This window comes from Dermacentor variabilis, chromosome 6 (assembly GCF_050947875.1).
Source record: "Dermacentor variabilis isolate Ectoservices chromosome 6, ASM5094787v1, whole genome shotgun sequence".
Classification (NCBI taxonomy): domain Eukaryota; kingdom Metazoa; phylum Arthropoda; class Arachnida; order Ixodida; family Ixodidae; genus Dermacentor; species Dermacentor variabilis.
In genome coordinates, this window is record NC_134573.1 from 26,066,541 (window position 1) to 26,092,310 (window position 25,770).

Consider the following 25,770-nt stretch of genomic DNA (forward strand, 5'->3'; position numbering starts at 1 on the left):
TTTTGCTATGCTTTGTATTACCTGTTCTGAACCCCATTTACATTTTGTAGGAGTAAGCTGACGCTTCATAGTACTGAAACTTAAGGAGTGGAAGACACCGGCCAAAGAACAGCCAACATTTTTTTCTCTCATTTAATACCCCTTTTAATTTCCTTTTTACATATTCATTTATGCCCTGAGGCAATAAACAACGTTATTTAAAAAATGCAGTCGCACGGACCCGAAACATATTTCCATCCTAATTCTTTTGGTGTCTCCTACTGTCGTCATGTACTATCTTGACCACACGGGACTCATTCGGACCCTTCAATTCCTGAAACTGAAAGGATTCGCGAATAACGCTTTAGATACGCCGATGTGTTACGCAGCAGATGTATTGCAGAGGCAACCACTCGATTTTAATGGTTTTGTTTGTGGGGTTTCACGTGCCAAAGTGACTCAGGCTATGAGAGATGCCGTAGTGGAGGCATGAAGGACTCTGGAAATTTCGACCACCTGGGGTTCTTTGACGTGTATAACATCCCACAGCAAACGGGCGCCTTGTTTTTCGCCTCCATCGAAAAGCGGCCGCTGCGGCCGGGATGCCATCCCTCATCCTTGGGCACACCAATCGGGCGCCCTAACCACTGCACCACCACGGCTTAAAATTGCATTCTGTCAGCCGTAGTCACGTTCGACTAGCGTTTATTGAGCTAAACCATTGCTTGCAACAACATCACCGAAAGACCGACGCGTTGCGTGCACGGCAGGCGTCCTTGCGTATGCTCAAAGCCAGCGGCGCGTACCATGCATCGCATTACGGCCAACAGCGCCACCTACGCCCGGCTTGAAATGGAGGAGCGGCTTCCATCCGCCGTTGGCGTCACCTCTCCCTTCTAGCCACCATAGCCATGCTCCATGCGCACGAGCGGGTTGCAGGCGCACTCCTATTGGACGACGCGGTCTATTGACAGCTGGCAACCATTCGGCGGAGCAAACGTGTCCAAGGTTGGCAACAAATTTTGACAGCAGACGACACTGGCATATTTTTGTGGATGCAAGTTCAAGTTTGACGTAACAGTTCTGCGTAATTTCCCCCCTTTATTAAGTTCAAGTTCAATCTATAATTAATTTCTCTATGCATCTCTTTATGTATTTAGAGAACGAAATACGAATAGCCGTGGCTGAGACATCAATGCGTGTCTTCTGCTACGAATCCGAACATACACTGCCTAGCTGCACCGAGCATTTGCGCTACAATCCAATGGGACGCGCAACTATGAGGCATAACAGAATCCTGATTTAATCGTGCATAATTAACATCGACCACAAAGCTTTTTCAAGCATGTGTATTTAGGAACGAAATAGCTTTTTTTCGAAACAGTAACAAAACTTCTCCGCAGTCAGGGAACGCCACAGCCTCAAATCGAAAGGTGCTGTGACTATTTCTCCATACAGCTGCCGCATTAATCGCTTGAATAGCGCTGCTTGGCTCTTCGCATATTGTGGGCTCCGAAAAATTTTTCGGTCTGCTGTAGGCAGGCTTTGAGCCTGCCCAGCAAATTATGAATTATGTACACTTGCGTAAGTAGCGAAGTTTCTGAAAGGCACCGATTACGAATACCAAATATTTTCTCATTTCGAAGCACATAAATACAAAGTTAAAATTATGTGTTTTGGTGTTAAGAAGCCAGTAATTATTTGCAGATATTAAATACTCGTGCTTGCAGTGCCAATCACAACTGAAGAGCATTAGAATAAGAAATCGGAGCGTTTTGCATTTAGTCATTTCTATTCATTTATTTATTTCCTGAAAGGTCCCTTTTGAGACATTACATGAGGTAGTGGGTGTTTACTGGCAAACAAAAATAATACAAGTTTCGATGGGATGTTTTCGAGGAGCCGCTTGAACTCACCTTATGTTCCGTGTAAATGACAGTAGAATGAAACAAGGTACAGCATGTCACCACATATAATTAGGAGGAGCCAATAAGTGTAGTATTGCACCACTAAAATATTGCTTTGATTGTGATGCAGACAAAGTGATCACTCGTAAAATAACTTCCTTTGCTAATTGTGACAACACACTTGCACAACACAACCAAACCCAGGATATTGAGAACCACCACAGCTACTGTGCATGACTTGTGTTTAGGTGGGCCCTATAGTGCATATAAGAGCTCTGTTCTGCTCTGTATGCTAATAAAACATCCCAAGTCCTTTGGACATCAGGCCTTTCTGGATTTTGCATTGCAGGAGGTTTTGCATTACATTTTTGAGCTCGCCTAATGCATGTGACATGCTTACCTTTGCATTGGTAACACATGTGAACTTTACTTTATTCAGTACGCTACAAAGAACTGCTATTGCACTATTACTTCAAAATGCAGTGTTAAGGCACATTTATAAATTGCTTTCTTGTGGTATGGGTGCAGTAAACTGACATGTTTATGAAGCAAAAAGAAAATGCAGACTAAACCACCAATGTACCAATATACTTCCTTCCTGTCAGACACTATAATTTCTTTCTCACAAATAATGAGTGCTCCAAGAAAAAGATTAAATTAGGGGGTTTTATGTGCGAAAACTAGGGTATGAATATGAGGTACACCATAGTGGGGGACTGAAAATTGGGGCCACCTGGGGTTTAACATGCCCCTAAATGTAAGTACGTGGGTGTTTTTGCATTTCGCCCCCATCAAAATGCAGCCGCTGTGGCTGGCAGTCGATCCCGTAGCCTCATGCTTAGCAGCCCAACACCACAACCACTAAGCAATCACAGCGGGTAACTGCTCCTCAGGTTGTGCAATCTGTGTGGCTGTATCAAAGCACCGATGTAACACATGTGTTTCAGTGGGGTCTAAATACCGCACAGAAGTTGTGGTGTAGCACTTCCTAATGGCAACATGTGTTGCAGCTGGGATACAAAGAGTTGAGCCTTTGTATCCGATGAGCATATGGTAAGTGGAAACTTTGTTTTCACTTGTAAAAATTTTTGAGTATGTTCTAAATGACATGAACCAATGTTGTAATGCTATTTTAATTTTTAAAATAGCTGTACAAGTTTGTGTACATCAAGTACACCATGAAATAACAGTCATCGGGGTATGCTTGAAAGGCACCTTTAGCATCTGCACTTCAAACCGCAGCCATGTTGTAGCCATTGTAGGTGAAACAGCAGTAGTCAACGCGAAATTGACCGCATCTTTAGCAGTTTGCATGCAAACACACATTCATGTGGTGGCATTGTTCATTTTGGTTGCCTGGCCCAGGCAACTAATGTGAATAAGAGAACAATTATCAAACATCATTAGCTTAGTGAGGCCCAAAATACTCAGTCGGGTAACTATTAATAGCAGTAGTCGAGGGCACGCTTGAAAGACACCATTAGCAGTCTGCACGTCAAAGCGCAGTCAAGTCATCGCCACTGTTGGTGAAATGGCAGCAGTCAACGCGAAAATGACAGCCACTGTCGGCAGCTTGCATGCAAACACACATTCATGTGGTGGCATTGTTTATTTTTGTTACCTGGCCCAGGCAAGTAATGCGAATAGGAGAACAATTATCAAACATCATTAGCTTAGTTAGGCCCAAAATACTCAGTCAGGTAACTATTAATAGCAGTAGTCGAGGGCACGCTTGAAAGGCACTATTAGCAGTCTGCACGTCAAATCACAGTCATGTCATAGCCATTGTTGTATTTGTTTATATGACTGGGCAAGTAACACCAATGTAAGCACAATTATTCACCCAGAATAGGTTTGCTAGCATTGTTTGTACTAAAAAATGCTGAGTGAAGTTGAATGTGTTTTACTGAGGCAATTATTTAATTCACAAGCCATCGGCATAGCGATCGACGGCCAGGTTCAGACAATGACATTTGTGAAGTAATAAATGGTGAAAGTTGCAAAAGCTGTCAGTGCACTGCTTTGCTGGGCTCCATTCACTGAAAAATGTCTTTGCAACGACAAAAGCATAAGACAGGAAATGACACCCCACTGCACAATGTTATTCGTGTTGAAATTTTTTGCCATCATATGTGATTGGCAGCGAAACCATCCGTTTACTAAGACTGATTGCATGAAAAATGCAACAGCATAGGAAGGTGTAGTTTCACAATATGGCAGCCTTTCATGTGCACTTCTGGCGAACTGCCACATGCACTGATGCATAAACATGAACAGAGGTAAGAGGCAAAGTTGCTGTGCAACCCACATGACACTTTTAAGAAAATGTATCTCTAAACCTTTCTGTTTTCATGGGCGATCAAAATCTGTTTTGAGCAAGTTGGTTAATCACATTGCAGCAACAACACAAGAAGCAAGGACAGAAAACACAGCGAGTAGGCAGATTGAGAAGACGAGGTAGACCAGTGAGAAAGGTTTTAATGAGATGGAAGAGGCCAGCCCTGCCGTGTACATGAGTTAGTGCTTTGAATGAGATTGGTTAATGAAAACGTGTAATGACTTTGCTGAAAGAAAACTAGCAAAAGCAAATGCTTATATTATATAAAAGGACAGAAATACGGGTAAGGGCAAACACGCATGGAAGCAGGCACGTATTCACACACAAACGCGAAAACTATGAAAAACTCCAATATAAAGAAATGTGGGTAATAGAAAAAACGTTGACAAACGCAAGGAAACATACATTTACAAACAGACGCGGGTAGAGGTATTATAGGAGCGGGTTCACAAGCTGCTGTGCCTACCTTCTCATATGTTTTCTTTTTTAACCGTTCTCTTAACACTGTCTTGGGAATTTTTAATCGCATTCACGAGATTAGTGCTCTCAGGCGCATTTCACGACAGCGCTCAACGTCTTGACATATGCAATTATTATGATGTTCCATAATTTCCCCCCACCGATAGAAGCATCTTCAACCATGCAGTAACAACTTTTGAAAGAAACGATAGATGTACGAAGCAGAAAAGGCCGGTGTGATAGGGCTTATCTGTAAGGGTACTAAATATGAAAACGCGATCGGCAACACTTCTGCACAGTTCACTTCTGAGCAAACGCACATCGCGTAGCACGAGCACTTCTACACCCAGCAACGCTGCGACACATCGCACATACATATCGCGATTTGTAGCTTGCAAACGCACTTCATAACAGCAAGAGCACAGCTCGAACGTCGCGGTCACCACGGCTCATCGCGGCCGGCAAAACGGCTCACACGCAGTATAGCACACGCAGAACGGCAGCGATAACGAGGCGATAAAAACTTATCGCTACTGATCGTATCATTACTTCTGAAAGTTGCGAAAGGCTGGCGTTCACCACTCCGCGGCAACGATCCGCATACACAGAGCAGAAACCAAACGTGTACGCTGGGTGCGCCGATCGGACGCTACTTATTTCGCTACGCCTTGAACGTGTGTGCTGCTCAAAATGCACGTGTATGTGATGGAGTTCTCGTCTGCGACGCACACGCGAAGCATGGCACAAGAAATCACGAAGTCGACGGCTTCAAATATTTCTTCCGACGCTCTCGTAAACACAACACACACTTCTTGCGCTCCGTCTGTTTCTGTTGGCGATCGCACGCACTGATGAGGTCTGGAAGGGTACACCGGCTTGCTGCTTTCGATGACTATCTCCGTGGGTGCCAGATAACTCTAGTAAAAATCACAAAAAGGAGAAAAAATTGACTGTTTCTGACGCGGCTGTATAGCTTAGGCCTTACGTCCCCGCTTCGCCTCGCTTCGAGCACGCGCCATGTTTGCTGTGACGACAGCCGAACCATCCGGCTCGGACCAGCCAATGAGAGACGAGCCGGCGTGCGGAGGGGAAAGTTGCGTCCGCTCCCAGTAGAGAGCAACCCGTACGCGGCCGGACGAGGGCGGAACGGACGGGCGGATCGACCATGTACGGGCCCAAGGGACGTAAACATGTGGTTGGACATGCTACTTATCTTGGCCAACCCTCCAATTTCCATAAAATATAAACATGTTGTAACCTACAGCTATATCGGGACCGTGAGAAGAATAGCTGGCAGCACCCATATCAGACTCACAAAAAGTTTACTAAGGCTTTTTTTTTTACAAAACCTGTGTTTGATCCATGTCCATAACGTCATCTTCATAGCGTTGCACTGTGCTAAATTCGATCTTGGCAGTTGTAGTTCTGCCAGGGCAACGGATTAACTTTTGCCCCGTTCGTTAGACACGCTCGTACAGCTCTAGAGCCCATACATACGAAAGTTATTACCACAGCCTGAATTACCTGCCCACTTTGAATTTTGCCCACACCTCGTCCTTACTTTCATCGAACATAAGGAAGCCGCTTCGCTTAGTTCACCGAAGACAACAGTCGAACCCAACATGCGAAGGAACCCAACGGAAACGAGGTTTCAGTCATTATTCGTAACGCTTCTGGTAAGCCGGCAACGTTAAAAATTCGCGACACATTGCACTTAGGCTGCCTGCCTTTGCTCTAAATAAACAGTTTGTGAAATACTGAGTTCTATTGAAAATTAGATAAGCACAGCTGATGGCGGCAGCTTGACAATTTCGAACGTTTGCTTAAAATTGTTTATAATGGTGTTTTCTTCTTTGTTTCATTATACAACAGCTCTATTTGATCGACACCCATTCAACATGGCACACAAACTTGGCGTAGCGTTTTCCCTATGTTCGCAAAATCTGACCTCGATTGTGTAGTTATGCCAGGGCAGCGGTGTAAGTTACATGCCACTCGTAATACACACTCATAACGCAACTGTCGATTTGCATACGTAATCTATTGCAAAAAGCCGCATTTAACTCAAAACTTCGAGCGTTGCCTACACGTTATACATACCATGGCCCTAATGTTTCCCAAACATGAACAAGGTGCCTCGTTTAGTTCACCTACCGAATACAGTGGAGAAACAAACTTTGGGCCTCGTATGACGAAGAAAAAGAGGGGGAAACGAGGGTTCGGTAATTACTTACAACGACACATTTAAAGGAAGCACGCGAAAGTTTAGCAGCGGGATTTTCACTAAATATTGTCCATGTTTTCATGGTATTGAAGTTTCTTTTGATTTGTTTTTTGAGTCTGCGAACCATTTAGAGCAATGACCTTGCAACACCTTGAAATGCTTGATAAGTAACATTACACAAAAGCTGCAGTGAATCTACACGGATTAATAATTTATTGCTTGTCAGTCAATAAAACACCGTGCGTCGCATAGTTTATCGAGGAAGCTAGGAAAAGCAACTAAATGAATTGTAGAACGCACAAAAGATGGGAGAAAGCAGGTATGTAGTGAATATATTCAAAGCACATAAGTAATCTATCAAATTAAAATTTACGGTGTATACACACACACACACACACACACACACACACACACACACACACACACACACACACACACACACACACACACACACACACACACACACATATATATATATATATATATATATATATATATATATATATATATATATATAAGGACAGACAACGTCAGAACTGACACATGCCAATAGAAAAAAATACAAGGTAGTCGTGTAATGGTATTGTAATAGCTCTGCACATTCGACAGCGTCGTTTTCTTAACGCATGAAGCACAAAAGAAATACACGACGCAAAAAAAGGGCGAAAGACCGCACAGGACAACCACTGCCATAATAATTGGTCGCCAGCTCACTCAAGTGTCGACATTCCTGAAGGTCGCTTTCACCAACATATCAAGGATAAGTGGTGATTGCATTATGAAATTCGACAGCCTCTATGTATGTGACCCAGCTAATGCCATGAAAAATATATCTATAAAACGTGGTGCAAGCTGCAATTATGAAACCTACATTGCTTTGTCGTCAAGAGTTCAGAAAACCGCACAACGTAGGTCTTAGGATCGTATATTGCATCGTGTATTTTAGATAATTTTTTTCTTTCCATAGTATAGCTATCGTGAGCTCGGACAGCCTATCTAACGGGTGATAATTTTTTTTTACGGAATTCTTTAAAATTCGCTTTTGCGGATACCAGAATTCTAGTCTTTGAGCTGATTATTCAGAGAGGCGGAAATTACTTGCAAGGGAATAAAACACATATTCAACTAATTAAGTAAAATTATGACGTGCCTGTTCAATAAATTATTTTACGGCACACGTTAACACTTAAAGGGACACTAAAGCGAAGCAATAAATCAGTTTAGACTAATGAAGCATTGTTTGAGAACCCTGCAGGCAGTCATTTCAAAAAATTGTTTCATTATTAGATGAGATAATGAAGGTCCAAGTATCAGTATTTGAATTTCACGCCGAAACCCCAGCGCCAGTACGTCAGCGTGATGACAGGGATTCCAAAGTATGTTTTCGCATTTGGGCCGCATTGGCTGAATAAAGGTTCCCGAAACTTGCCATGTTTGACATTTGGTTCCTTTAGAACACAATGTAGTCAATCTGCACCGCTATATATAATTAGTAGGCCCTAGAAGATGCCATCAAAATCCAAGACGTCACAGCCCCCAGGTGCGGGAACTTAAGTAGGCGTCGCCACCCGTATTTCGTTCTAGCGCTTTTTATGGCTTACCAAACGTCTTATCGTTGTAAGAGTGGTGTTTTTGGTGCTGTAGAACGGTAATTTACCGAAGCAGAAGAAATAATTTTTCACTTTAGTGTCCCTTCAAGAATGGCAGCCAGTGAGCTTGCAGGGCGTGTCCACCCGGAGTGAATGTCCAGAATGAGAGCAGATATGCATCCTCAAACTGACCGTAAAAGTGCGCGGTTGTGCCACTTACTTTTTTAACAAAACGCTATTTTATACTTTGGAACACCAAAGTAATAGGAACGCCCTTGTATTTCGTCCCTGACTTTGGGAAATAATATATTGAAACTGGTGTCCCCCTGGAAATACATTTCAAGTAGATACGCCTTGCAAACTCACCGGCTACAATTCGTAAATTGCAATACGTGATGTAAAGAAAGTAATTAAAAACCCATTGGTGAGTTTCTGGTAATTAGATACGTGTTCCTATTCATTGTCCGCCTCTTCGAATGAACCAACTCAAGGAGAGTGGTTATGCTATCTGCCACAGTGGCTGTGTATTTCAATTCTGTAAAACTTAAAAAAGGAGCACCTCATATATATATATATATATATATATATATATATATATATATATATATATATATATATATATATATATATATATATATATATATATATATATATATATATGTATGTATGTTCAAGCGTTTCGCTATTTCATAATAGATCAATTTATTGCCCTAAGGAACGCCATCGTACGACACGGCTAATTATCATACTTTATAATCCATCGCCCTTAGGTTAAATATAGCAAGCTCATCGTGTGCTTTCAAATCTGATTCTGCGGTCTCAAAAAACTGGGCACGATGCAAGAAGGGTAACCAGAAATGTATGCCGACAACTGCCAAGCGCCAGCTTTATCCGCAATGCCAGCGTGTATGGCATCCGCTACAGCTCTTCGCAGCAAGGCATGAAAGATAATCCTCGCTGCCCAAAGAGGAGATGCGTAATAGGCAAAGGCATCACTTAAGCCCGGGATGCGTGGAGCGGGAAACCGGCGTCCAGGCGACGAAATACGCTCGGCGGCGAACGCTCGCCCCTCGGCGTCCAAAAATCCCGCCGGCCACCCGGTCCGGTCGGAAAAACCACCGCCCGGCGAAAATCGCCATCGGAAGTGGCGGGAGCGCCTCGGGCGCTCACCAGGCGTCGCGACGATCGATCTCCCTCCGACTTCCGGCACCTTTACTGGCCGCGAACTTGCGATTTCGCCATGGCGGTGCTCCGAGGAGGCACATGACGTCACAGCGCGCGCCTCGCCGCGGATGTCTCTCTCTCTCGTTCCCTAGTCACTACTGCGCAAGTAGACCTCGCGTGCACTACAACCACAGTTTAAACGGCAGTATGGATGGCTACAGTTGTGATAAGCAGGAGGAGGCCTGGAATCGACATCGGAACGAGATGAAGAGGAAACGAATCACCCAGGAAACATACGAACAGCGCGCCGAACGACTGGCTGAACGCCACAGCATAGCTAGACAACCAGACTAACCTGGACTTGCAATCAAGATTAACCAAGGCTAGTCATGATGTGCCTTAGCTTTCGCTACGTATATCCTGGCATAGCCGAGCTAAGCCACTGCCAATTTTTTTTGTGTATTGTTGGTTTCCTATCAGAGCATCCGTCGTGCGACCGCGCTGAAGCGACGGAATGCGGGCGTTTGGGCCATAGAGTAATTATTGTATGAAACTCTATGGTTTTGGCTAGTTTGGCTGCGCACTTTCAGGCTGTCTGCGCGTGAAAGGGACGCCTTTGATCATTACAGCCGGGTATTGAATGTTGAACTAAGAGTACAAATTTATGTAAACTTATTTTTCGTCTACAAACTTAAGTGAGGTGCTCACGAAACAGATAATAATTGTAAGTGCCGCGCAGTTTTCTTACTAACCTGATCGAAGGGTCCATCGCGCAAAATTGTGTGTGCGTTGTACTGCTTTTCTCATTATTGTCTTTCTTGTGTGTGTGGTTCCGCCCATATGCATGGGCACCGTGTGTATGGGTTAGGGTACAGGGGACGAAACGGTACTCGTTCGCGGCGCCCGAAGCTATTTTCTTTTTTTTTCGCTGTCGGCACGCGTGCTCGCGATGCTTGGTTTTGTGCTTATTCAGTGAGAAACCACCCCTCCTCTACAAGAGCCACAAGTCCCTTCTGCTTGAGTGCCTTGAGGGTTTATAGCTAGAAGCCGACCACGCCTGGTCTTGTGGCTGTTCGGATCTGCGTGGACCCAGGTGGCGTACGGAATGCCTAGGCCATCGAGAACGAGAGCCGCTGAGAGGCCCATTTCACGCCAAATACCGATAATTCTATCCTCTCCGGCTGTAGTAATAAACGCTCGTTGTTGGAGGAGGCTCTAAAGCAGGAACTGAAACTGAAGTAAGCATGAATAACCACAATGTGCTTTTACACAAAGTAAACGGAAGTCACAGTTGAAAAACCGCAAATCCTTCGGCCTGCGCTCCGCGCAAAGAGTTACTAACTCTAGAGGACAAGCTGCCCATAGGACCCAGGCATTGAAATCGGGAACCGCAAGAGCGCCGCCATGTTGCTACGCGCCGAGGTTGCCAGCTCCTGAGACGCTTGCTAGACTTGGTGACAGTAGTCAGTTTTAATATGGCAACAGTAGCAGCGTAGCAGCATGGCGTCTCTCTTGTAGTATAGTGATGTGGTGTGCGTGCAGCCGTGTTTGGGCTTTATAAGTTGGTTCTTTATTCTATGTTGCGGTATGGTAGGGGTGTGGTCCATGTGGGCCGTGTAGGTGGCAGTTATGCGACCGAAGGATCATACTATTGAAGTTTCCGGCGGTATGCGGTTGTCAGCGGTCACGCCTGTTGCAGGAGTGTCACTCGAAGAGGTTACGAATTAGGAGCTCGAAGCTGTGGTCAATTCCTCGTTGGCGTTCCGTAATTCTCTTCGCACGGGTGCGGTATGATGCAGAAGCCGCTGTCGCGATCTATCATCGCGACGATAGATCTTTTTTTTTATTACAAGTACTCATCCAGCTGTAGGGCACAGGTAACCGACAAACGGAAGTCTCAGGATAGTACCTGAGAATATAATAAAGCAGGCGGCGCAGGAACTCCAGGGCACCCAAGGAACAGTGGGGTGATCAAAGCTCGAAGCAGAACGGTACGTAGGTTGGGGCCGCCGAGGCAGGTGTGTGCCAGGGAGTGTTCGCACGGACAGCTCCTCTGGCACGCGCAGTGTTTCCTCGCGAGGTGGAGATACATTAAAGGCACCTGCGCCCGTGATCTTTGTTTTGCCTCGGTGCAGTGAGCAAGGTTAACCAGAATAATATGGAGCGCATCCGGTGCAGTCGCGAATGCGAGTCATGCCAAATGTAGCTCGCGTCGCCTGGCGTGTGTAGTAATATCAGAGTGAGTTGTATGAACTTTATGCATAATACGCTTTGTTACGGTACCTTGAAGGAATGGGTCTAGAGGACGGTGGATAAAATATAAATAAATATAAATAAAATATAAAGTTCAAGTTTTTTCGTACCGCCCTAATCCTATACCCCCCTACAAGCACACACACATACCCCCTTTGTTTATTATATGTATACATACAATTCCTTCTCATGACGGATTGACCAGTTCAAGTCGTCAGCTTGTCAATAACTGTCATAGGAATTACTGTAATAAACACAAGTCCTTGATCGAATTGTTTACTTCTATATTTTATTGTAACACAGAACAACATAGAACCTTATTTTGTATATATGCGAGAAGTATAGGCCTTTTGGACGTGTGGATATCACAAGCTTAATCCAATGTGGAATACACAGACAAAGCAGCTGCTACAAAATGAAGCACATTGAGGGCCACACAACACATACGTAATTAAAGGTGCCAAATATAGAGGGAAGCATCAAAACACGCTCTGTAGCACTGCAAAGTATAACGTATATTGTACGTGTACGCTAAGTGTTCAAAAAAGCAATGAATCAATGTCCCATTTGCCTTCAAGTTTATTATCAAGTTCAAGTTTGCTGAAATTTATTGTGAGCATATGTACAACAGGAATCTGCTTACACACCCGCAGTCAAGGTGGCTGTTCGAGGTGTGCTGGGTGCCTCAGTGTAAGAAAAAGAAAGAAATTGGGTGAATGTTGACACCAGTGCCACTGCTTCTTGCCTCTTACCTGAATTTGCCTCCACCGCCTCTTGGCTTGCGGAGTCTGCATGAGGGAGCTGTAGTGGCTAGGCGTAGGCATTGTATAAACAAAAAGAAAAGGCAATTCCCCAAATGGGGAATTATGGAAATAAATGCAGCTCCTATGTATGCTTCTTGCGCTCGTTTTGTCTAAGTTTTCAAACATAGTGTCCAGAACACACCAGCACTTTGACTGCTTTTGCTTTTTACCTGCAGGTGTTGCTGCGAGATCCTTAGTATGGCTGTGCGCAGCATCGTAACACTTGGTGGAGGCATTTGAAGTGGTAGCCAAAAATATAAAGAATCATCCTTGTCTGCATGAATGATTTCCATTTCTAAATGCAGTGTTAACTATCACTATTGGTGCAAGGCCCCCCACATCTATGCGTCAAGTGCCATAGCTCGAAACTGAATTTTTCATTTAGTGTTTCGCAAGGCGTCTGATATGTCCACATTAGATGTCATCCGTTTCTTTTTATTTATCCCAGTGTGTAGACAGCATCATTTAAGTGTTTTTTTATTTTTGCGTGTCTTGTTTTTTGGTTTGTTTCCGAATTTATCAAGCAGCAGTCTCATGATGCTCAAGTGATTTATGTAATGACAATCATGAGCTTTTGTTTTGCAGGAAAACAATGCATTTTCTGACTCATTGTTTGCCATCCCATCACTCGCATAATTTTGCAGAGTGTTCTACCTATATTTACTTGCTTGACCTCCACTAAAGAGTCTAGCATTTTCAAATACCATTATTTCCTTACAATCATTTGACACTTCTCATAATTTCTGTACCTTGTGCTTTTGGTACTATGCATTCACCATTTTTGCTTGTTGTTTCTGACTGGAAATGTCTTCTTTAATTTAAAGCTTAAATTTTACCTTTGGAACACACAGAATGACTTGCCATTGCATATCTGCAAAACAGGGAACATGTTTCAATAAACATTTGCAAAATCCAATATAGAAGATTGATGAATGCAGCTTGCAGTGTGATTTGGCTGAATGAGCCATAAAAGTAACTCATCTCACTTGGTAAAGTAGTGTGATGTACAACGTATATTACACTAACATGGTGGTTTCTCTTGCTTATACAGCAAGAAAATGGATGCACGCGAAAAATTTATTTTTGCATACCCCTTGTACACACTGACTTAAGGAAAATGAGCTCGAGCTGTCCACATGATCTACTTATATTACCTGTGAGTATATTCAACAAAAATGTGTCCCAGCTGCTTAATGGTATTTGAGATTATGTCAGTATTGCATATGTGCGTGTTGCCTAAAATAATTGAATTTTGAAAATGCTCGTAGGCATCTGATCTGCATATCTGCAGTTTATGGATACATGTAAAAGACTCAGTATCAAGTGCAAGCGAACGGTCCCACAGGCCCGGAGTTGATCGTGCAAATAGATTCGCTGCACAAATTTGTGACCAGAAAAGATATGCCACATGAAATGGCATGCAAGGAAGTGTTGAAAATATTGCACAGTTAATAAACTACGCTATTAAGATGTGGTTTCATGCACTCGATTTCGTCCACATTAGGCACTCGCCTCTTGATTGCTTCGTCGCACAGAAATACTCGGCGTCGGGCTGTTTGTCTGCTGTGGCCTTTGTAGAAGCATGATTGTTCAAAGTGCAACAATTAAACAGATTCTTTGAGTTGCTTGCGGCTTCGCCAGTACAATTCCGGTGCGCTGGTTCGTCTGTCCAGCAATTTCCTACTGAATGGAAACCTGGAAACAAAAACACCGCTCCGAATGTAAAATATGCTCTACTGTGACGCTTCTCAAGCGATTGTGATGCATCACAAGAACTGTCTACTCGCGTGATGTTCTGAACAAAAAGATACATTCATTTACTTACATGTGAAGGTATATGCCAGATCACTTCGGGGCTTCGGTGGCACAAAAGGCACGAATGTGCCATAGTGTCCGATGTTGATGCGCGATCGCATGTCAAACCTAATCTGTACGAAACTACTACGCATCCAAAAAACAGATTCGAAACCGAAATTCGCGTCATCCTTTATTGCATGAATGCGTACATCGTGATTTACATAAGTCACGCACTTAGCACGCACTTTCTTTAAACTTACTATTAACGCATCACCTTCATAAAGCCTTCAGGCATGCGTTTTTAAATGACAAAGCATAAGGTGACCTGTACTTGCTTTCAGCTCTTTTAATAGTAACTGCGCTGGCCACATTGACCAGTAGCAACAGGGCGGCGCCCTAGGGGTTCCCACGTATTCGGGCCAGCTTTTCCTCTAGAGTTGGTTATACTAACTCTTTGGCTCCGCGGTGCCACCGCTCAACGTAGCCAGACGGCGCAAAGCCAGCCCGCTAAAACGCTTGCAGCTCAATGAAATGTGCGGAAATCGTTTGTAAGCGCTTCTATGAAACTTTTTTCCAAGTCGTTTTGTCATTAAAGACAAATAATACAATAAAAAGTCTATTTAGTATTATTTTTCTTATCCAAAAACACATTCCTTGAGTCTGGCAACACGGACAAATGCGCGGCGAGCGCGTAGCTGCGTCCGCCTGTTTTTCGCTGAATGTAAGCGATGCCAGCGAACCATCGGGGTCCTCCCGCCGTGTCTATTTGTGCCGGGCGATGTTCGCCCCATGTATCCCGGGATTTACGTGGTGTAATGGTTGGAGTCGGGCATGAAATAGATGGTAGCTGGCCCATGCCGTTGTCCAACTTATCCACGCTGAGGACGTTGTTGAAGGGAGAGACTTGTTCTCATCGAGAACGAGGAATATGGGTTTATTTACAGTATTTACATGAGAACGTTACAGTTCATCAGTCTAACATGACTGAAAAAGGAATGCACACAAGACGAAGCATACAGCACACAGCCTCGAGCACGAGCACAAAGCTCCAAGCACCCTGCTTGTAGAACACACAGCTGCTTAAAAACACTTTGTCCTCCCTAGATCCCTAGGTGAGGGGAAACTGCTGTACAACCTTCGTCCAATCGGACCGTCTTTGGGGCGTAGTCGACCCGCCTTTGAGGGGGAGGGCTCACACACTCACATAAGCACTTTGGATTCCCAGAACCCACCCGGTTGAGCAGGTCACGCTTGACCCCAGCCGGCGCCTCTTAATTCCAGAGCTGGCTTCTCGGGTAGCCGCCATGACTGTCAGCAGACTGTGACGAATTCTGGGGCCCGCGAAAATGCACCGCGAAACACCCTTTTCCGAGAAGCTCTCTTGCTGCAAATAGACCATGAAGGCGACGGCAAATCAACCAGCAATACACGGTCCGCCAAACGTGGCTTGACTTGCAGGCGCCGTCGACTCGACGAAGGAGGCGCATGGTTGATTAACATTGCTGTGGTCTCCAGTTCTACAAAGGAAGTGCATGGTCGGTTAACTTTCCTGCCATCGCCGGTCATCTGAAGGACGTCACCCCCGCAGAACGATCGAAACTACTGCAGCAGGCTGGGAAGGTGTTGCAGGTTAGCACCCCTGCAGGCCGATCGTAACAGTGGCTAATGCATTCACGAAGAAAATGTGGTCTCAGCTGTTAGATTTTCCAGCATGCAGCCAAAAGCGCCCGCTTTCAGAAGTGTGTGTAGGGGAGGGGGGGGGGGCTGAGCGAATGGCATACTTTGCCCTTCCACTTCTGACAGAGTGGGGGAGTAAGGGCACCCCCCTGGTCAATACTCCTATGAAGACACCTTCTCGTCTTTATATCAACGTTATGGGGCGAAATGAAGAGGTGGTACGTAATCCAATTTGTGCGTGATGTGTGGTGGTATAATCTGGCAACTTATTCAGCAGAGCTGATTTCAACTTCCGAAGAAATGTGTATAATGTCGGAACTATCCGTCCTTCAGGCAAATATTTCCCAATTATTCGTCCGCACAGACTTCCATTTGTGGATGTGCTTGCACTTCTGTCATAACTAGTAGTTCTTACAGTGCCGGACACAAGGGCTCATTTGCATCGATTGGAGTGCTATGCGATATTCCATTGTCATTGCTTGTCAGTCTTCCTTTTTTACATTTTTCGCCTTCCTCGAAACTGTTTTCCCTCGCGAAAGAAATGGAATACGAGACTTGCATGACGCCGAGCAGCTACCTACGCACGCATTAAACACATATGTTTCTGCATCCGTGTCCGTATTTGCCGCAGTGAAAAAATTACGTTGAACTTAAACATTTCTTACAGTTCTTTACAGGTTTTTTACAGGCATTATTAGGGGAATTGAAAAAATAAGCAATTAAGGAGGATTATGCAGAGCACGTCCAGTAAAAAGGAAGAAACTCTTCACGAAATACAAGATCATCATCATCAGCCTGATTACGCCCACTGCAGTGCAAAGGCCTCTCCCATACTTCTCCAACAACCCCGATCATGTACTAATTGTGGCCATGCCGTCCCTGCAAACTTCTTAATCTCATCCGCCCACCTAACTTTCTGCCGCCCCCTGCTACGCTTCCCTTCCCTTGGAATCCAGTCCGTAACCCTTAATGACCATCGGTTATCTTCCCTCCTCATTACATGTCCTGCCCATGCCCATTTCTTTTTCTTGATTTCAACTAAGATGTCATTAACTCGCGTTTGTTCCTTCACCCAATCTGCTCTTTTCTTATCCCTTAACGTTACACCTATCATTCTTCTTTCCATAGCTCGTTGCGTCGTCCTCAATTTGAGTAGAACCCTTTTCGTAAGCCTCCAGGTTTCTGCCCCGTGGGTGAGTACTGGTAAGACACAGCTATTATACACTTTTCTCTTGAGGGATAATGGCAACCTGCTGTTCATAGTCTGAGGATGCCTGCCAAATGCACCCCAGCCCATTCTTATTCTTCTGATTATTTCCGTCTCATGATCCGGATCCGCCGTCACTACCCGCCCTAAGTAGATGTATTCCCTTACCACTTCCAGTGCCTCGCTACCTATTGTAAATTGCTGTTCTCTTCCGAGACTGTTAAACATTACTTTAGTTTTCTGCAGATTAATTTTTAGACCCACTCTTCTGCTTTGCCTCTCCAGGTCAGTGAGCATGCATTGCAATTGGTCTCCTGAGTTACTGAGCAAGGCAATATAATCAACGAATCGCAAGTTACTAAGGTATTCTCCATTAATTTTTATCCCCAATTCTTGCCAATCCAGGTCTCTGAATACCTCCTGTAAACAGGCTGAGAATAGCATTGGAGAGATCGTATCTCCCTGCCTGACGCTTTTCTTTATTGGGATTTTGTTGCTTTCTTTATGGAGGACTACGGTGGCTGTGGAGCCGCTATAGATATCTTTCAGTATTTTTACATACGGCTCGTCTACACCCTGATTCCGTAATGCCTCTATGACTGCTGAGGTTTCGCAGAATATTTAAGAACATTACGCAGCTGTGACGACTCAAAGTTCTGCAAGCGTATGGGCTGCAGCCCTTGCGTGGTGACAGACAAGAAGCAGAAAAATGCAGGTAAAAATAACTTGCAGGTACGTAGCGATAGATCCGCGCCGGTGCGCGACGCACTTGCTGAGGAAACCGCGCGCCTAGCCAGAAAGAAAGCCCCGGGGGTTTTGCGTCGCATTTCAGAAAAATTATTTACGCAGATAAAGGCACAGTAAACACTTAATTTGACCCGTTGCAGCGATAGCGCGCAGAGATATATCGCGCCCCAAGTGTTATGCGAAGCGTGTCAATGCCTCCCTGACTGCTGAGGTTTCGACAGAATCAAACGCTTTCTCGTAATCAATGAAAGCTATATATAAGGGTTGGTTATATTCCGCACATTTCTCTATCACCTGATTGATAGTGTGAATATGGTCTATGGTTGAGTAGCCTTTATGGAATCCTGCCTGGTCCTTTGCTTGACAGAAGTCTCAGATGTTCCTGATTCTATTTGCGATTACCTTAGTAAATAGTTTGTAGGCCACGGACAGTAAGCTGATCGGTCTATAATTTTTCAAGTCTTTGGCGTCCCCTTTCTTATGGATTGGGATTATGTTAGCGTTCTTCCAAGATTCCGGTACGCTCGAGGTCATGAGGCATTGCGTATACAGGGTCGCCAGTTTCTCTAGAACTATCTGCCCACCATCCTTCAAGAAATCTGCTGTTACCTGATCCTGCCCAGCTTCCTTCCCCCTTTGCATATCTCCCAAGGCTTTCTTTACTTCTTCCGGCGTTACCCGTGGGATTTCGAATTCCTCTAGACTATTTTCTCTTCCATTATCGTCGTGGGTGCCACTGGTACTGTATAAATCTCTATAGAACTCCTCAGCCACTTGAACTATCTCATCCATATTAGTAATGATATTGCCGGCTTTGTCTACATCTGCATACATCTGATTCTTGCCAATTCCTAGTTTCTTCTTCACTGTTTTTAGGCTTCCTCCGTTCCTGAGAGCATGTTCGATTCTATCCATATTATACTTCCTTATGTCAGCTGTCTTACGCTTGTTGATTAACTTCGAAAGTTCTGCCAGTTCTATTCTAGCTGTAGGGTTAGAGGCTTTCATACATTGGCGTTTCTTGATCAGATATTTCGTCTCCTGCGATAGTTTACTGGCATCCTGCCTAACGGAGTTACCACCGACTTCCATTGCACACTCCTTAATGATGCCCACAAGATTGTCGTTCATTGCTTCAACACTAAGGTCCTCTTCCTGAGTTAAAGCGGAATACCTGTTCTGTAGCTTGATCTTGAATTCCTCTATTTTGCCTCTTACCGCTAACTCATTGATCGGCTTCTTATGTACCAGTTTCTTCCGTTCCCTCCTCAAGTTTAGGCTAATTCGAGTTCTTACCATCCTGTGGTCACTGCAGCTCACCTTGCCGAGCACGTCCACATCTTGTATGATGCCAGGGTTAGCGCAGAGTATGAAGTCTATTTCATTTCTGGTCTCGCTGTTCGGGCTCCTCCACGTCCACTTTCGCCTGTCCCGCTTGCGGAAGAAGGTATTCATTATCCGCATATTATTCTGTTCCGCAAACTCTACTAATAACTCTCCCCTGCTATTCCTAGCGCCTATGCCATATTCCCCCACTGCCTTGTCTCCAGCCTGCTTCTTGCCTACCTTGGCATTGAAGTCGCCCATTAGTATGGTGTATTTAGTTTTCACTCTACCTATCGCCGATTCCACGTCTTCATAGAAGCTTTCGACTTCCTGGTCATCATGACCGGATGTAGGGGCGTAGACCTGTACAAGCTTTATTTTGTACCTCTTATTATGTTTCACAACAAGACCTGCCACTCTCTCGTTAATGCTATAGAATTTCTGTATGTTACCAGCTATATTCTTATTAATCAGGGATCCGACTCTTAGTTCTCTTCTCTCCGCTACGCCCCGGTAGCACAGGACGTGACCGCTTTTTAGCACTGTATATGCTTCTTTTGGCCTCCTAACTTCACTGAGCCCTATTATATCCCATTTCCTGCCCTCTAATTCCTCCAATAGCACTGCTAGACTAGCCTCACTGGATAACGTTCTAGCGTTAAACGTTGCCAGGATCACATTCCTATGGCGGCCTGTCAAGATACAAGATACGAATACAAAAGTGACCTATAAAAATACAAGAACAAAGCACAATATAAAGATAGAGGTTGAAATGCTATTCTGTATCTGTATGCAAGCATCCAGCACTTCACTTTATTAACAAAAGCATAGTGCTTGTTCTCGGAAGCAATTTCAACTCGCAGTTTGTTCCATTTGTAGATGGCAAAGAATAGTGGTGACTGATGCATAAGTTTTAGTAAGAGCGAACTTTGGTCATCCTTTAAAAGGGTTATCTAATCGGGGAAAGGCTTGAAGGGCCGGTTTGATATGGGCTTCTGTGAATGCTGAGGAATTATAATATAGTCTGTGAAAGTGAGATAGCAGTGTAGCAAGTCTTCTTTTTTCGAGTATTCGTAAATTCAGATATAATGTAATGTCAGTTACGCTGTAGTAGCGAAAATGTTTTTCGTGGCAAATCTTGCAGCTTATTCTGTAGCGATTTGAGTTTGTTGGCAAACTGGTATTTTTGATGCGGATTCCAAATTATAGCGACGTGCTCCAGTTGCGGTCCGACTAAAGTAATGTGCGCTAAAAATTTGGTAGCTTGGTTTGTGGTGTTCAAGTGGCGCCTGACGAAACCGAGGGTTTTGCATGCTTTGCTAGTTATGTAACCGATATGCTGGTGCCACGTTAGGTCTGAAGAAATGCGAATGCCTAGATATTTTACTGTGGACACTTCTTCAGTGGCCACGTTATTAATAGTGCAAAAGCAAGTCTGCGGTACACTGGTCGTAGTAAATGTCATGGCTTTTCTTTTGGAGATGTTAATCTCCATCTTCCATTTTTCGCACCAGTGGGCGATTTCATCAGCGTCCGATTGCAGGAAATTAGTATCATTAGAATGATTAATCTTTCTCTAGATAACACAGTCGTCAGCAAATAACCGAACAGTGGAAATAAGGTTATTGCGTATGCCATTAATGTAAATAATGAGCAGAGCTGGCCCAAGCACCGAACCCTGAGGCACATCAGATTTTACGGGTATTCATCCGGAGCGAGATTCAGTTGCAGAAAAAGCTCCAGTCGGTTACCTAAAAAAATTACGATCCAGTTCGTCGCATTTCTGCTTGTGTTAAGGTTATCCAATTTCCTTTTAAGACGATTATGGTTTCACAAACGCTTTTGTGAAATCGATGAATAAAGTGTCTATTCTAATTAGGTTGTGTACAGGGTCGTGACAGCGCGTTGGTTAGGAAGGTCAGCAGTCAGTTCAAATAGCTCTGATTCGCAGGAACGTCCACGCAAGAAAGCGTACTGGTTAGGAAAAAAAGGTTGCGCCGATCTTAGTACTTCATTATTACCGATGAAATTGTGTGTTCAAATAAGTTACAGTGTATGCTTGTCAATGAGATAAGTCTGTAAATTGTGAGTGCAGAACGGTCTCCAGGTTTAAATATAGGTATAACACGAGCAAGTTTCCATGTATTTGGCACGCAAGCTGTGCCAGTTTACTTCTAAAATAATGCAGTGGAAATAGAGGGCATTGTTCCTTTAGTTAGTTTGAGCAGTTTGGGGCAGATACCATCAGGACCAGGACTTGAATTATTTGGCAAACAGCCAATAGCTTCTTCTATTCCTACTTGCGTAAACAGAATGACGTTCATGGTGGTCATGTAGTGCGCAGGTTAGATAACTGTTCGATCATTATGTTTACAGAATGGGTACCAAGAGAAAGAAAGCGCAGTCGAAGACGGCGGAAGACTAGGTGGGGTGATAAAATTAACAAATTCGCAGGCGCTAGTTGGGATCGGTTGGAGCAGGACAGGGGTAATTGGAGATCGCAGGGAGAGGCCTTGGTCCTGCAGTGGAGGTAAAATAGGCTGATGATGATGATGCGCACTTGGGGGGGGGGGGGGTAAGGAGATCGGGATTTCGTCAATGAACACTGAGGTAAAAATAGATTAAATTCTGTGGCAACCTGTGAGGACAAAATGATCTCATCATTCTTTACTAATAAGACTAGCTGTAGAGGACTTAGGCTTGATTACTTTCCAGAATTTTTTAGAATTAGTTCTCAGTTAGTTGAAATATCGTGGTTAAAGAACTTCTCTTTAGCTGTTGCAATTCATGCTTGACATAGCTTTGACTGTTCGCAGTAACTTTTCCAATCATCCATGGAGGCCGATCGTTTTGCTTTGCGTAAAGGTGCTTCTTTTTGTTGATGCAACGCATTACGTGTTTTGTAAACCAGATGCTTTGAGACGGCATCGTGAGTCGGATTTTCGGTATGTTTCTTTTCACTCAGGCAGTTTGGCGCTAAATCGAGTCGAGTTATCACTCGTACAGCGGTTTGATATTAATTGCAAGAACTTCTCACAGAATGATGACTATTCACTGTTCAATCGTTCAGTATTAGCATGTGCGTAGTCGTAGATAGTTTTCCTTATATAGTGCGTCTGGTTTGTTACTACTTAACGCGTATTCACAATGCAGAGTGTTGCGATCCCTAAGACAATCTGAAATGTGCACAGTCACAATATTTTCAGGATAGGTTGTCAACAAGAAGTCTAAAAGCGTGTCGGGGCAGAAACTATTTGCGATAAACCGAACTGGGAAAGCAGGTCGCTGAATTCTCCACATTCGTTCTTGCTAGTTCGGGTGTGCACGTTCGCCAATGTACGCCTGGGTAGTCGCCAGCAAGAATTGCTAATGAGACTGGATACCTATCGTCAATGAAACTGAGCGATTCATTCAGGTTTTAGATGAATTCACAAGGCAAATCCGGTGAACGATTGCATGCGCCGACGATACAGGTTACAAAATCGGGTAGCTGCAATGAAATCCAAATAATTTCTATGCGTGACGAATTGTTAAGTAGTTTAGCTTGTAGGTGTTTTTTCACGGCTATAATGACGCCCCCACCGCGTGCGGTGCACGTATCCTTCCTAAATACGGAAAAGTTACGAGTCATAGAAAGTTGATTATATTCCATATCGGGATACAACCATGTTTCGGTTCCCAAGACAATGTCTGCTTCAATGCATTCGATGAGTGTGGTAAGCCTGTCCTACTTGCTTAGCAAACTACGAAAATTTGACACGATGAATGATAGTTTCGTATTGGTAAAATGTTTCGCACGTCAATTTGAACTGTTGATTGCCTCACGAACTGGAAGGGAGACAACCCGTTCAGTTGAACTATCAAGTTGAACTATCAAGCGTATACAATTTATTGCCAATGACCAGTTTATCAAGAAATAATTTGTACTTCTCAGATTTTCGTTCTTGCGCACAAAATCTGAGTTTTTTTCTAATCATTCGAATTAGAGGCAAAAAGTCTTCCTCGATCCAAACATGAGGTGATTCCTGGTCCATTAGATTAAATGCCTTTTTCAAAATGTTGGTCTCGGCCTTGAAACTTATAAATTTGACAATGACAGGCTGGTCGTAGCCTGCCTTTCCCGTCATATTGGGTGTGCTCGTTCGATTTCCTGGCTTGAACGCCAACGTTTTAAAGCGACAGCTTTACTAACCACGTCGAGCAGTTTCGCCATCGCGAGCAATTTGGCCTTCATTTGACCTCAAATGCGCCGTAGCCTTGGCAATACGCCGCTTCGAGCTCCGCCGCAGCGAGGAGAACGCGACTGCGAGCCGAGCGGCGCGGACGCGCTTCACATGGGCTCTGCGCATTTCCTACTTCCTTCACCAACTTACCACTTTATAGTGCCCGAAATTTCTACCTCGGACCTTCGTGAACACCTAAGAAACCTCTACGACGACTTTTTTGCCCGTGAGTGCCCTTGTTTTTGCACAAGCGGCTTACGAAGACCTCCAACGCGACGCCGCCGCATTAAGCCTACCGCCGCCTTGGCGGCGCACGGCGGAGCAGCGACGCACGTCAGCACATCATATGGCCAACGCAGCTGCCTGCCCAGCCGGCCCCAGCGAGTCACACTCGTTGCCCACGGGGACCACAACCACCACCATGGCCACAGGAAGTGCACACGGTGAAGCCGGCACACCCAGCGGTATTTCACATCAAGCGTTCGTGGACGCACCGCTCCCCGAGGACTACGACTCCATGGACGAGACCCCAGAACCCGACGCCGCTAACTATGAATCCTTCATCGAACACGGACCCCAGCCGTCGGCCGAAGACCCAGGGCCGAGCGACCCAGCATGGGAATACGCCATCAGCAAAACCCGGGCGAAGAAGCTCCGTAGAGCGGCCCGCAAACAAGAGAACATCACAGACGCCAACCAACCCGTGAGTGGCCAGACTCTTTTCAACAACCCCTCGGAGCAAACCCGTAAACAAGGCCCGGCTCGCCGGCCAAGGCTCCCTCCTTTGCTTAAAGGAGACATCAAAATCGTCATTCGTCCCACAAGAGGGCTAAACCTAAGAGAGTTTCCCAACCACGTCATCGCAGCAGCCGTCACCCACTCCTGCCCACAACCAACCCTCATTGAAGGAAAATACATCATAAGGCCACACCTGGGCTCTAACATTATCGTGGTCAGTACTCAATATGAAGACGTGGCAGCGACACTCCGTCAGCTTACCCACCTAACGCTCGGCAACAAAATTTATCCAGTGCGGGCCTACGTTCCGTTCTCTCCCCAACTGCTACGTGCGGTCATACATGGGCTGGACCCCCGCAACACACGCGAAACGCTGATGCAAGGCCTTTGGACCCGAGATACAAGAATCAAGATCCTTGACGCCAGGATTCTGGGGTCCTCAACGACTGCCCTTCTCACGATGGATGGCCCGAACCTGCCGAAGCTCGTGTACCACGGCGGTTGCGAGTATCCCTGCTACCAGTACAGGCCTGCACGACAGTTCTGCCAATACTGCATGCAGGCAGGGCACAGACCGGACGTCTGCCCAAATCCAAATTTGTCAATATGCCGAGGTTGCGGAATGCCGAGCCCCCCGGAAGACCACACGTGCCAGCCCAAGTGTGGATTCTGCGGAGGCCCGCACGTCACCAGCAGCAGGGAATGCCATCAACGCCTCAAGCCGGCCCGTTCAAACAAGCCACAAGAACAGCAAATGAGACACGTCTCCCGCAAGGACGCGTCACAAACGAAAAACAGACAACGGTGGTTCAGCTCCGAGGACCAAGACGGGTCCACTCAACATCGCAGCGTCGCCGACACCCGAAGCGCCAGCAGAACGCGGGCCGCAAGCAAACAACGCAACGAGAGCGCAACGAGGAGTCACGCGCCGAACCAGTCCAAGGCCATGGCCAACGCCGGATCGCGGGAGCAGCAACCCCCGCAGCGTCCGATTACACCACCGCGGCTGACGCAGCAACATGACACGCAGCTGGCGTCGAAGCAGAAGCAAGCCCCCCAGGTGCCGGGAGGCGCCAACCACTCAACGTCGAGCCACAGGTCGTCGCAGCAGGGGCCACGGCCAATGGAGCAAGAACAAGACGAACGGGTGAGCTGGTCAGAGAGGCTTAAGCAACATACCCCACTAGCTGACCCCAGAGTTCCACAACTCCAAGCCATGATTGCCAAACAAAACAAACAGCTTGCAGAACAAAGCGCTACAATAGCACGAATGCAAGCACAGCTCGAACAATTCACGCAAAGCCGCAGCACGAACACCCAAAGCGAACAAATCCCAGTG

General features: G+C 45.3%; 1 protein-coding gene across 1 annotated transcript in view; it reads left to right on the top strand.

Annotated features, from left to right (window-relative positions):
- The first annotated feature begins 967 nt into the window (after window positions 1-967).
- LOC142584695 (decapping and exoribonuclease protein-like) overlaps window positions 968-25,770 on the top strand; it is a 380,948-nt gene continuing 356,145 nt past the window's right edge. Inside the window, exon 1 of the mRNA XM_075694890.1 lies at window positions 968-987. The gene's annotated coding sequence lies outside the window, so the exon portion shown is untranslated. The remainder of the gene's footprint in view (window positions 988-25,770) is intronic.